At 40.1% G+C, this 13,340-nt stretch overlaps 1 protein-coding gene across 1 annotated transcript in view; it reads right to left on the bottom strand.

Annotated features, from left to right (window-relative positions):
• LOC140463020 (protein FAM110B-like) overlaps positions 1-3,031 on the bottom strand; it is an 84,662-nt gene extending 81,631 nt beyond the window's left edge. The window contains exon 1 of the mRNA XM_072556623.1: positions 3,010-3,031. The gene's annotated coding sequence lies outside the window, so the exon portion shown is untranslated. The remainder of the gene's footprint in view (positions 1-3,009) is intronic.
• Between the last annotated feature and the right edge of the window lie 10,309 nt (positions 3,032-13,340).

Raw genomic sequence — 13,340 nt, 5'->3', positions numbered from 1 at the left:
CTCCCCAGTTGGCACCATATGCATCTGCACATCTTTTCCCTTTCACACTCCACCATACACATCTGGCATCCTATCGCCTGGCAACTTGTGATCTATATGGACTTCAATAAGGCGTTTGACAAGGTTCCCCATGTGAGAGTGATTCGCAAAGTTAGATTTCATGAAATACGGGGAGAACTAGCCATTTGGATACAAAACTGGCTTAAAGGTAGAAGACAGAGGGTGGTGGTGGAGGGTTGTTTCTCAGACTGGAGCCCTGTGACCAGTGGAGTGCCACAGGGATTGGTGCTGGGTCCTCTACTTTTTGTCATTTACATAAATGATTTGGATGTGAGCATAAGAGGTACAGTTAGTAAGTTTGCAGATGACACCAAAATTGGAGGTGTAGTGGACTGCGAAGATTACAATGGGATCTTGACCAGATGGGCCAATGTGCTGAGAAGTGGCAGATGGAGCTTAATTCAGATAAATGTGAGGTGCTGCATTTTGGGAAAGCAAATCTTAGCAGGACTTATACACTTACTGGTAAGGTCCTAGGGAGTGTTGCTGACCAAAGAGGTCTTGGAGTGCAGGTTCATAGCTCCTTGAAAGTGGAGTCACAGGTAGATAGGATAGTGAGGGCAGTGTTTGGTATGCTTTCTTTTATTGGTCAGAGTATTGAGTATAGGAGTTGGGAGGTCATGTTGCAGCTGCACAGGACTTTGGTTAGACCACTGTTGGAATATTGCATGCAATTCTGGTCACCTTCATATCGGAAAGATGTTGTGAAACTTGAAAGGGTTCAGAAAAGAATTACAAGGTTGTTGCCATGGTTGGAGGATTTGAGCTATAGGGAGAGGCTGAACAGGCTGGGGCTGTTTTCCCTGGTGTGTCGGAGGCTGAGGGGTGACCTTATAGAGGTTTACAAAATCATGAGGGGCATGGATAGGGTAGATAGACAAAGTCTTTTCCCTGGGGTTAGGGAGTCCAGAACTATAGGACTTGGGTTAAGGGTGAGAGGGGAAAGATATAAAAGACACCTAAGGGGTAGCTTTTTCACATAGAAGGTGGTATGTGTATGGAATGAACTGCCAGAGGAAGTGGTGGAGGCTGGTACAATTGCACCATTTAAGAGGCATTTGGATGGGTATACGAATAGGACGGGTTTGGAGGGATATGGGCCGGGTGCTGGCAGGTGGGACTAGATTGGGTTGGGATGTCTGGCCGGCATGAATGGGTTGGTCTGAATGGTCTGTTTCCATTCTGTACATCTCTATGACTCTATGACCTTACCCACTCCCCAACTAACATCCTGCTTATCTGATACCCTGGCACCCTACCTACTTGCCCTCCTATCTACCTACTCTCAAAGCCATCAGCCAGCACCCTAAAATCACACCTACTTTATGTACTTAGCTTTTCAATGTTGCTGTGTGGACCTTTAGATTCCAGATTACTGCATCCAACTGCTATATAAAAGGGAGAATGGTTTGCCTTTCTCCAACAGTTCTGCATTACAAAAGAACTACCGGAATGGTACTACACCTCTGTATTTCGGAGGGAGACTTGAATGGAATTACTTTGTAACAAAGTAGGGTGGAGTGGCAGTCTGTGTGAGATTGCCTGCAACCCCCTCCATGTCCCTTGTTTATAGTCAATTCGAGATCTCTGAGAACTTCCAGTCTCGCTGTTGAGATCCCTTGCCAAGGTTGTACTTTGTGAATGATGTACAATTAGAATTTTAACAACACATTAACTTCATAATTAATAACAAACAGCCTTTCTGCCTCTTAAAAATGAATTTCATTGTTGTGGAATACTAATTTCCTCATGATGATAAAAAAAAATCATATTTTAATTTTTTGAAAAGTCATCTGCCTTTAACTTAATATCTACCATAAAGGAATCAAATATTTATTTTTTGATCTAAAATTTTAGATACAAATACTTTTAACTCTGTAGTTTGCTGCTTGTTAGGATGTAAGAATTTCAATGTGATTGATGACATCACTGCTGAAGGATGACTGGTGATCCCTTTGACTTGGTTCCAGATTGAGACTGCTCTCAGGAGAGAAATTGCCAGGGATGGGAGGGATTACTCGATCTTTATGAACAACACTCTTCAAGGCCAGCATGAGCATTATTTCTTAGCAATTGATTGCACATTCATACTTGTGTGAACCTTCCTCCATGTAATGTAATGCTTACTGGGGCCAGGGAAAAGAAAGAAAGAGAAAGAATAATCTAGGTCCCATACATGCCAGGATCAATAGCCATCAGCAAATTAGATTCTGCCATGTAAATATGTATTATGAGAAGTACAATTAATTTTAAAAAACTCTTGAAATACCATACTCTTTCTACTTTGCTGAACAAATTGTTAATATTTCAATTGGATTTCTTGGAACTTACTCATTTTTTTCCATTAACACACTTTAAGTTCAGATTTTGCATCTGTACTTTTATAGGGAATACATTCAGTGCAAATTGATCTTACAATGATATATTTATATTTCCAGATGGGTCATTAGTTTTTGCAATGTTAATTTGGCATATTCAATCAGGTTTAATCTATAAGCAGCGCACTCCCATTTACTTAATTTAAATGATAAAAGCAGGAATTAATCTTTGTGTTGGCGTTCATTCAGATTTGTATTCTAATGCACCTTGATTTACTTCATGCAATACATGACTTAATAAGATAACAGGAAAGCAGCTGAGTTTCACGATCAATCACAACATGCTGTAATAATTAATGCACTGCAGTAGAACATCGAACCCTTTTACTAAACAAAACAATTCATTATCTTTCTAGATCCTGTAATCTTACTTAGAAATTTTCATTTGGACTCATTCAAGGGATACGTTTCACTTCTGTGTCTTATTTACTTACAAAGCTTTCCTGGGAGGTGTTACATTAATCCTCATTGCTTATGTCTCATTATATCCACAAATAGTCAGCTCCAATATTTTGTGTTAAGATTCATTGCTAAATTTAATGTTTTCTTAAATGATGAAGACTGAGCTTACCTGCAAGTTTCTTTCCATTGACTAGAGTATGCTGGCCATCAAAGGCTGTCAGAGGTATCGCTATGGTAACTAGGAAGTCAGAGGGAGACATTGCAGTCAGCTTATTTGCAAGTATTTTTCAACTTCTGCATCTACCCACTACACAATCTGAATGACAAACTGACAATACTTTCACCAGCTATTCTTCTCTCTTTTTCTATCCTTCATCCTAACAAATAACACACATTCCTGTATTTCAAGTTCTGAGGATGCTTTTTCCTCTTCAAAAAGATGAAGCCTTTCTGAAGATGCATTTTCACCTGATTTCATCATGGAGAGCACAAGAACTGGCATTAGACATATTTTAGAGGCAATGTTATTAGGTGGATCTTGACGCAGTATTCATTAATGCAAGCATGCAGGAGTGAAAACAAGAGTACTGATACCCCAGTTGTCAGCTTATTGTATATTAAATCCATATATTAACTCTGCTGCAGTGGTCTGGATATTGGTTCAAGGGTAAAGGCTACAAAAGAAGCTTGATGAGCATTCTCTGGAACTGCTAGATGCACAGAGCAGCCTGCCAGTGAATTTATGCACCATGCCTCAAAGCATAGAAAAGTCAAACTCCAACATGTGCCAAGACTTTGTGTAAACATGGAGACCATTCTGTCCAACACGGAACACTTCATAAACATAACAGTGGCAATTGGTTTAAGGCAACCTTTGCTGTTAGATGCCAAGGAGGTTCAGACGGCTGTCATCCTGGGTTTTGAGGCTTTTCATACCCTTTTCCCATGTTCAGCTTTAGGAGTGCCAAGGCCCAGTCTTAGGAATGACTTGGCTGTTTGACAGATGCACCTGTCATCCTCCCACAAGACAACACAGTAAACGCTCCACTGCTAAGCGCATTGTCAGCATTATTATTATTATTATATGTTCTGAAGGACTCAAATCATCAACACTCTTTCTCTCCATAGATGCTGCTACCTACTGAGTGTCTCCAACAATTTCCTTTTGGTACGCTTCAAATCTTCAGCATCTGTAGTTCTTTGTTTTGTTTTATTGCTAATATTATTGCTAGTGTCACACAACTAAGTAGGCCAGTTTACTTTAGTCCGCAAAGACATAGAGTCATGTTCTAACCAGTCTATGCCAAACATAATCCAAAACTATCTAGTCCCAGCTGCTTGCTCTCAGCTATATCCCTCCAAACCTTTTATCCAAATGTTTTTTAAATGTTGCAATTGTACCCACATCCACCACTCCCTCAGGAAGTTCATTCCACATGTGAACCACCCTCTGCGTAAAAAAATTGCCCCCATGTCTTTTTTAAAATCTTTCTCTTCTTACTTTAAAAGTTTGCCCCTTAGGGTTCTGGGGGCCGGGAATGGTGACAGTGGGATATGAGGGGGGGATGTGTCAGCAGAATGCAGGTGAGTGGCATTGGTGGGGGCGGAAGTGGTGGCAGAAGTCACTGAGCGTGTGACATGAGCGATGATGTGAGGGGTGGAAGTGATGTCACGTGTGATGTATGAGGAATTGTGAGGGGCAGAAGTGGTTGTAGGAGTGGCCATGATGGGGGCGGACGTGACATCATCAATCAGCATGGGGGTTGCAGCTGCACCAGTCGCATGGCTAATGGAGTCCAGAGGCCGGGGGAATCTTCTGGAATGTTTGTGTCCAAAGATCCTGTTGCTGGCAGTGTTGCTTGAGCTTTACCTATTGATCTTTCAGTTATATTTCTGGTTCCAGAGTAAATCTTACTGTAGGGTAAGATTTGCAGCTGTGTTCAGTTCCTTAAAGGAGATATGAAATAAATCTAAAGGAGGTATTGCTTGTTGTCTGATAACCAGAGTTCTATTATAGTGCAGATTCCAGCTCCAACAGGCCTCCACTTTTAAAACAATTACATGACATCGTGACATATGACATTCTGGTCTGAAGACTTGTCTACAGTCACCTTTTCTGTAATGGAGTCAGTTATCAGCTGTGTATATGTGTAATCTCTAGGAGCATCACAAAGTGTAGAACCCAGTCTATGCGCATAAGTCTGTGATATCATAGCATTGCAAATAGTAGTAAATAAACAACTGATTTGAGTCAAGAAAAAAAACTTTCTGTGGTAAATGTTATGCTGACTAACATATAGCAAATCACAAAACGACAGTGGGCAGGCTGCAACCCAATAACTTGTGAGAACAAAGGCAGCACTAAAGAAGAGCAAAGGATGCATGCACTATGGTTGCTGCTAGGAAACTGAGCACTATGCTTGATATAATCTCTGTCACCAAAAACTAGCTCGGTGTTGGATGGGAACAGAATCCCCTTTGATTGCTCAAGGTTGGTGATGGACAGCTTAAAAGCCAATCTGAGTGCAGTCAATGACACCTTAGATCATAAGGAATCCTGCAATCCAGGTGTAGCCTGGTGCTCTCTCATCCTGCTTTACATTGCCAATGAAGGTAGTAGTCTACCTTTTCATGGAGGCATGGAGAACCCTAGTGACCCTAGTGGATAACTTAGGACATATGACTTCCAACATCTCTAATGATAAGGAAGTTAGCATTAAGGCACTTTACCTGAATGCTCGTAGCATTCATAACAAAGCCGATGAACTAATGGCACAGATAATAGTGAATGATTATGATGTAGTAGGCATCACAGAGACTTGGTTACAGGGGGGTCAGGACTGGCAGTTAAACCTCCATGGTTTTTCAACTTATCGAAAAGACAGAGAGGTGGGCAGAGGGGGTGGGGTTGCCTTGTTAGTTAAGAACAAAATTAAATCTATGGTATTGAATGACATAGCGTCGGATGATGTGGAGTCTGTGTGGGTGGAATTGAGGAACCACAAAGGCAAAAAAACCATAATTGGAGTTGTGTATAGACCTCCTAACAGTGGTCAGGACCAGGGACGCAACATGTACCGGGAAATAGAGAAGGCATGTCAGAAAGGCAAGGTTACATTGATCATGGGAGACTTCAATATGCAGGTGGACTGGGTAAATAATGTTGCTAGTGGATCTAAAGAAAGGGAATTCATGGAATGCTTACAGGATGGCTTTTTGGAACAGCTTGTCATGGAGCCCACAAGAGAGCAGGCTATTCTGGACCTAGTGCTTTGCAATGAACCAGACTCTATAAAAGATCTTAAAGTAAGGGAACCCTTAGGAAGTAGCGACCATAATATGGTAGAGTTCAGTCTGGAGTTTGAAAGGGAGAAGGCAAAATCGGATGTAATGGTGTTACAGTTGAATAAAGGTAATTATGAGGGCATGAGAGAGGAACTGACTAAAATAGACTGGAAGCAGAGGCTAACCGGGAAGACAGTAGAGCAAAAATGGCAGGAGTTTGTAGGTATAATTGAGGACACTGTACAGGGTTCATTCCCAAGAAAAGAAAGATTAACCGGGGAGGGATTAAACAGCCTTGGCTGACAAAGGAAGTCAGGAAATGTATTAAAGAAAAAGAGAGATCCTATAAAGTGGTTAAGAACAGTGGGAAATCAGAAGATTGGGAAGGATACAAAAGCAAACGGAGGATAACAAAGAGTGTAATAAGAAATGAGAGGATCAAATATGAAGGTAGGCTAGCCAGTAATATTAGAAATAATAGTAAAAGTTTCTTTCAGTACATAAGAAACAAACAACAGGCAAAAGTAGACATTGGGCCACTTCAAACTGATGCAGGAAGCCTAGTGATGGGAGATAAGGAAATAGCAGGAGAACTTAACAAGTACTTTGCGTCAGTTTTCACAGTGGAAGACATGAGTAATATCCCAAAAATTAAAGGGTGTCACGGGGCTGAGTTGAGTATGGTTGCCATTATGAAAGAGATAGTGCTAGAAAAGTCTTAAAATTGATAAATCTCCTGGCCCCGATGGGATACACCCTAGAGTTCTGAGAGAGGTGGCTGAGGAAATAGCAGAGGCATTGGTTGAGATCTTTCAAGAGTCACTGGAGTCAGGAAAGGTCCCGGATGATTGGAAGATGGCTGTTGTAACCCCCTTGTTCAAGAAAGGATCAAGGCAAAAGATGGAAAATTATAGGCCAATCAGCTTAACCTCGGTTGTTGGTAAAATTCTAGAATCCATCATTAAGGATGAGGTTTCTAAATTCTTGGAAGAGCAGAGTCTGATTAGAACAAGTCAACATGGATTTAGTAAAGGGAGGTCATGCCTGACAAACCTGTTGGAATTTTTTGAAGAGGTAACAAGTAGGTTAGACCAGGGAAACCCAGTGGATGTGGTCTATCTAGACTTTCAAAAGGCCTTTGATAAGGTGCCACACGGGAGGCTGCTGAGCAAGGTGAGGGCCCATGGTGTTCGAGGTGAGCTGCTGGGATGGATTGAGGATTGGCTGTCTAACAGAAGGCAGAGAGTTGGGATAAAAGGTTCTTTTTCAGAATGGCAGCCGGTGACGAGCGGTGTCCCGCAGGGTTCGGTGCTGGGGCCACAGCTGTTCGCATTATATATTAATGATTTGGATGAGGGAACCGGGGGCATTCTAGCGAAGTTTGCCGATGATACAAAGTTAGGTGGACAGGCAGGTAGTACTGAGGAAGTGGGGAGGCTACAGAAGGATCTAGACAGGTTGGGAGAGTGGTCCAGGAAATGGCTGATGGAATTTAACGTGAGCAAGTGCGAGGTCTTGCACTTTGGCAAAAAGAATAAAGGCATGGACTACTTTCTAAATGGTGAGAAAATTAATAAATCCAAAGCACAAAGGGATCTGGGAGTGCTAGTCGAGGATTCTCTAAAGGTAAACATGCAGGTTGAGTCTGTGATTAAGAAAGCGAATGCAATGTTGTCTCTTATCTCAAGAGGGTTGGAATATAAAAGCAGAGATGTACTACTAAGACTTTATAAAGCTCTGGTTAGGCCCCATTTGGAGTACTGTGTCCAGTTTTGGTCCCCACACCTCAGGAAGGACATACTGGCACTGGAACGTGTCCAGCGGAGATTCACACGGATGATCCCTGGAATGACAGGTCTAGCATATGAGGAACGGCTGAGGATACTGGGATTGTATTCGTTGGAGTTTAGAAGATTAAGGGGAGACTTAATAGAGACGTACAAAATAATACATGGCTTGGAAAAGGTGGATGCTAGGAAATTGTTTCCGTTAGACGAGGAGACTAGGACCCGTGGACACAGCCTTAGAATTAGAGGGGGTCATTTCAGAACAGAAATGCGGAGACATTTCTTCAGCCAGAGAGTGGTGGGCCTGTGGAATTCATTGCCACGGAGTGCAGTGGAAGCCGGGACGCTAAATGTCTTCAAAGTCAAGATTGATAGATTCTTGTTGTCTAGAGGAATTAAGGGCTACGGGGAGAATGCTGGTAAGTGGAGCTGAAATGCGCATCAGCCATGATTGAATGGCGGAGTGGACTCGATGGGCCGAATGGCCTTACTTCCACTCCTATGTCTTATGGTCTTATCGACCTCTCTAACACATCAAACAACAGCAAACTGTGAGATGTTACTGATGTTATCTGTAGCTTGATAGGGGTCTTGTAAAAATAATTGTGTCGTAATTCCTATTGTTAGTCACACTTAATTTTGAAATAATTGGTTCCTTGCCTAATATTTGTATTTGAAATCATATTCTATTTCTATAATTCTCTGCAATGTCAACTGCAACTGCCTTTTCTTTTTAAAAAAAGGCATCCATTCACAGTCGTTCTTACACTTCTACAGACAGCTAGGTGTCTGTGCAAATTTTCTGGTAAGGAAGAACAATAAAATAAACAAAGAAACAATCCTCCTGTGATCCACATAATTAATTTAGCCTAATAAAAGACTAAAATTGCATTTTAATTCAACCGTTCAGTGATTGGTCTATTTTGAAGTGCGTGTTAGCTTCTGTTGTTCCATCACTAATACTTTAGTTATGATTTGAATGCAAAATTAAGAGCAATGCAGTCTTAATGTGCACAAGTGGAAAACATACTATTAAATGTCTAATGCTTGTTCTGTTGTTGCACTGTTACACAAATTTGTTATCATTCAATGAGATTATAGTTAACATAAATGGTTATGTAACTTAATATTACTTCCAATAATTAAATTTAAAAACAAGGCATCGCAAAATTTGGCTCATTGTTTCTCATTTCTTTGCATTACAAGTGCTGTTTTCCCTTTCAAATGGCATCTGCAGTGTATGTGTATATTGTAGATACTATCCACGTTGGATGCTATCTTCATTGAGAGTGTTAGCACACGGCAGAGAGCATCTGCCTGAAGTGAGGGGAATAGGCAGATCATAGGATCAATAGGTGTGATGGGACTTGGTGCTAGCACTACAATTTTAAAACTCATTTCTCTCATACTCAGCTGTGTGAGGTTACATGTTCAACATTTGGAAGGGTCGCTCAACAGCACCAGATAAATAGTTATGCTACTTTCAGGTTGGTTGCTGATTGATATCTACTGGCTATTTCTGTGATTAAAGCAATGTTTGTCAGAAATGTGAAGTGATCAGATCAGCTATAATTGAACCCTGCTCCTAATTTGTAAGGTTGCATGTTTACAGTATTCAGGGAACCCTTCTCTTGTGCCAAATATAGAGAAGAATAGTATCTGAGACATTTACATTTCATTAAGGATATGCTTGCTGAAATTTTCCACCTCCTACAGTCACAACAGCAGCCTTAGATTAAGGCAAGGATAGCAGATGTAGGGTGACCACAGTCATGAACATTTATACATTGGCCTCCATCCATAATAAAGCAGGTGAATAATGTAGCATTACCAAGTTTACAGTCCAGTGTGAGATCAGGGAGATTCTTCCAAGTGAGCTGAATAAATGTTATGTATTTTTTCCCCAGGAGAAAGTGAAAAAGGCCATCACACAGGAAAAGGAGGAGAACAATAAAGGAGGAGGAGAACAATAAAGGGAGAAGATACCAATAACACCCTTTCATGGCTGCACTTCTCAGGTGAACTCTTCTGATTACAATACCAGTAAACACATTCCTAACTCTACCCTCACCAAAAGTTGCAAATGCTGTGTGCAATTCAATGCAGCACATAGCCAGAAGTTTGTCAGCAATATTATTGCTATTGAATGACAACAGGATGTGATTAGACTGTTTGTTCATTTTTGGAGAAGGTCATTGCCGACAGTTGTGTGATAGGAATGCTGTTTGCTAAAGTGAACGTTGTCCAGATCTTACTTCTTGCTGACATGGACTATTTCATTACCTGAGTGAATAAAATACTGTTCAATCATTACTAAACATGTCCAGCTCTGAACTTATAAAAGGTAAGTGATTGATGAAACAGTTGAAGATGGAACTACCCTGAGAAACTTCTGCAGTGAGGCTTTGAGACTAAGTTGATGTGCCTCCAACAACCACAATCATTCTCCTTTGTGTTAGTTACAACAGTAGCTGATGAATATGTTTTTTCTCTGCCATTTATGTAATTTGATGAGAGCTCCTTGATGGCACACTTGGTAAAATGCTGATTTGACATCAGGTATGAGTCAATATTGATAATGATGTTTAACAGTTAATTTTATGGGTATGTAAAATTTGAACATCCTGTAAGGCTAACCATGCAGTTGGTAGGATATGGCATTTAAAAACAGATTTGCTGACTTTAACTACTCATATAAGATCATTCAACTTCTTACTGCACTGCATGCAGATCTGCAAGGTTAATATTTTTGCATTGACTGACAGCTATCTTGTCCCACTACCTTCTAAACATACTTTTTGGAAGGCCTGTGGCTCCCACGACACACATAATCAACTCAACTTCTGTTTGTCTCTTGCATTAAGGTCTCTTGAACAATATTGGAAATTCTTGGTGCCAAATCTCTGGCATGCTGTGCCATTCATGTTTCTTTCCCTGTGTCAGAATCCATTCCAGTGCCTGTTCCAGCCACAATCCTCTTCACTTTCAAAAGTGACTGACTCTAAATAGTGCTTTAAATGTTTCTAGTCTCTCAATATTTTGAACCCCTGTTTAGGCAAACACAGTCACTTAGCAGCACACTTAGCACTAGCTGCAAACTCAATCTTTCAAATTAGCAGGCAGTGTGAGGTTTATGCACTGCCTGCTTTGGAAGAGTGAATTAATTGCACATTGAGACCCCTGTACCTCATGCCAGGTCTATTAAATTTTGTAACACATGATCCACATTATAGAGACAGAGAAATGTGGAAATGTAAATTATGAAGATAGGAGAGGAACCAAGGAAGAGTACAACAATCCTATGCTTTACATAATATAGACTCATTAGAGTAGTTAGTGTTTGTTTACTTAAACAACTAAAATAAGAGGAAGTTTGTTAGAATTCATTAGTTTTTCAGTGTCCTTAACTGACTATAGAATCTTGTGATTTACTTTTGAAAATGTCTTGTCAAAGTGGCATAAAAACAACTTGATTTTACTGAAGCTTAAAGTTAATTCTTGTATTGAAGATTGAAACTGGTATCTAAATAAAATCCAAATTGTTAGCAAAATTAATCAATTTTATAAAGGAGGGTAAGTAAGTGTTAATGAGGTATGATTGTTGATATCAGCTTCTGGAATAAGTGATAACAAGCATTTCTTATCATGTTAACAACCCTAATGGAAGAGAGACTGCAAATTCAGTTTTTACATGGAACAAAAACTACAATCACTTTATATGAATAACATGAAAAGAAAGGACATTCAGTCATTTGATCTTTTGTGCAAAAGTAATCCTGAATACTGAACACAAATTCTTATGCTGCTGTCTGATCAGCATTTGTGCACTGTATGCCATTAATCTTGATTAATGCATAATACAAGTTGAAAATAAATTATTTGACATGAAATGAAAACCATACATAATCTTCATTCCCTTCTTCAACTCTGCTGTATCTTCATAATCTGAAAGGAGGCTGCAGGGCTCAGAAACAAGGTTAGTGGCTGGCTCCCAGTAAGCACTGCTTCTTCCTATAACCAGTCTCTTGTTCAGGTATTGATTACCTTTAATCAATTGATCTAGACCCTCCATTCCTGTGCTGATTTAGCCCACACAGTTTTGCCTGTCATGCACATTGTATTGTGAATAGGATGGCTTGCAATAAGGTTAATTCCAGGAGGTGGGATGAGACCCTTAAATGGTCATTAATTGTTCACTTAATGACCTCAGCTATTGGCAGGATGGGAAAGTCAACCATGACCTTTCTTGCTCAGGACTTTGATGCTGGTGTAGGTGGGAAAGTGGCAGGCTTCACATGTGCAATTATCACATCTAGCTGCAGTACATACCCTTCCTATCACTCTCACTGCAGTGAGAGCAGAAGATTCCACCTTTTCTCTCTATTTTTATTTAGCAATAAACAGTGCAAGTAAAGCTGAGTTTTGAAATCACAATGTAACATGCTTTTAGACTGACATTTAGCAGAGTGTATTCTGGAACCATGGCTGAACCTACATTGTATCCTGCTAAGCCTTCTTCTGCTTGTCTAGTGTGACTAACCCTATATGGTAGCACTTTGGGTAAGGGAGTGTAGAACCATGTGGGAAGTATTAACTATTTAATTATCATTGTGTATCATGCTTCTAATTAAGATCAGTTCCTAGTGTGGGAAATCACCAGTTCTTATAACCAACTCACTGTTCATTTTCCTTGACTTCATCAAATTAAAAAAAAATGCAGAATATTACTTGTCTTTGGTTTTCACATAGGGAATTTGTGTGCCTCTGTGTTCATTTCTATAAACCTACAAAGGAAAGTGAGCATTGAGCCTGAATGCAGAGTCCAACATAAATATAAGAACATTTTTTGCTTTATTTAAATGTGAAGACTGAAAGAACAGGGTAGTTGTGAAGGAAAATGAATCTGCAATATTATTTCATTTCCATCTTCCAACTTATTTCATGTTCTTCAAGCTGATTCTGCTCACCTGCTTTTCATCCATGCTGTTGTTGTTTTACCAATTTCTGAACCTGGGCACACAAATCTGCTTACTCTTCACAGTTTCTACTCTTTTATCCCTATTTATATCTTCAACACCCACCTATACAATTTATTGGACCTTCTAATTTATCATTTGCAAATTTAGTTAAATAATCCTACATTCCTCCACTTCCTACTCTTTGCTGTATATGATGAAGAGCTGAGTCCTGTTAGGAATTTCACTTGTCACTTCCCACCAAATGGAGAATTTTCCTTTTATCCCTCATCTCTGTCTACTAAATGTCAATCAATTGTTAACCTGTGCCATAACATAATCTCTAATCTCTAATTTCTTTCATTCTCATTACATTAATGATTTCTTCTCTAGTCATCTTCCCAGGGACCCCTGGTCATCACCCAGCTTCTTCCCTGCCTCCACTCACCCGTCATGAACCTGTATCTGGTGCC

Source organism: Chiloscyllium punctatum, chromosome 37, assembly GCF_047496795.1.
Source record: "Chiloscyllium punctatum isolate Juve2018m chromosome 37, sChiPun1.3, whole genome shotgun sequence".
In the NCBI taxonomy this organism is placed as follows: domain Eukaryota; kingdom Metazoa; phylum Chordata; class Chondrichthyes; order Orectolobiformes; family Hemiscylliidae; genus Chiloscyllium; species Chiloscyllium punctatum.
This window is presented reverse-complemented; position numbering and strand designations above follow the sequence as displayed.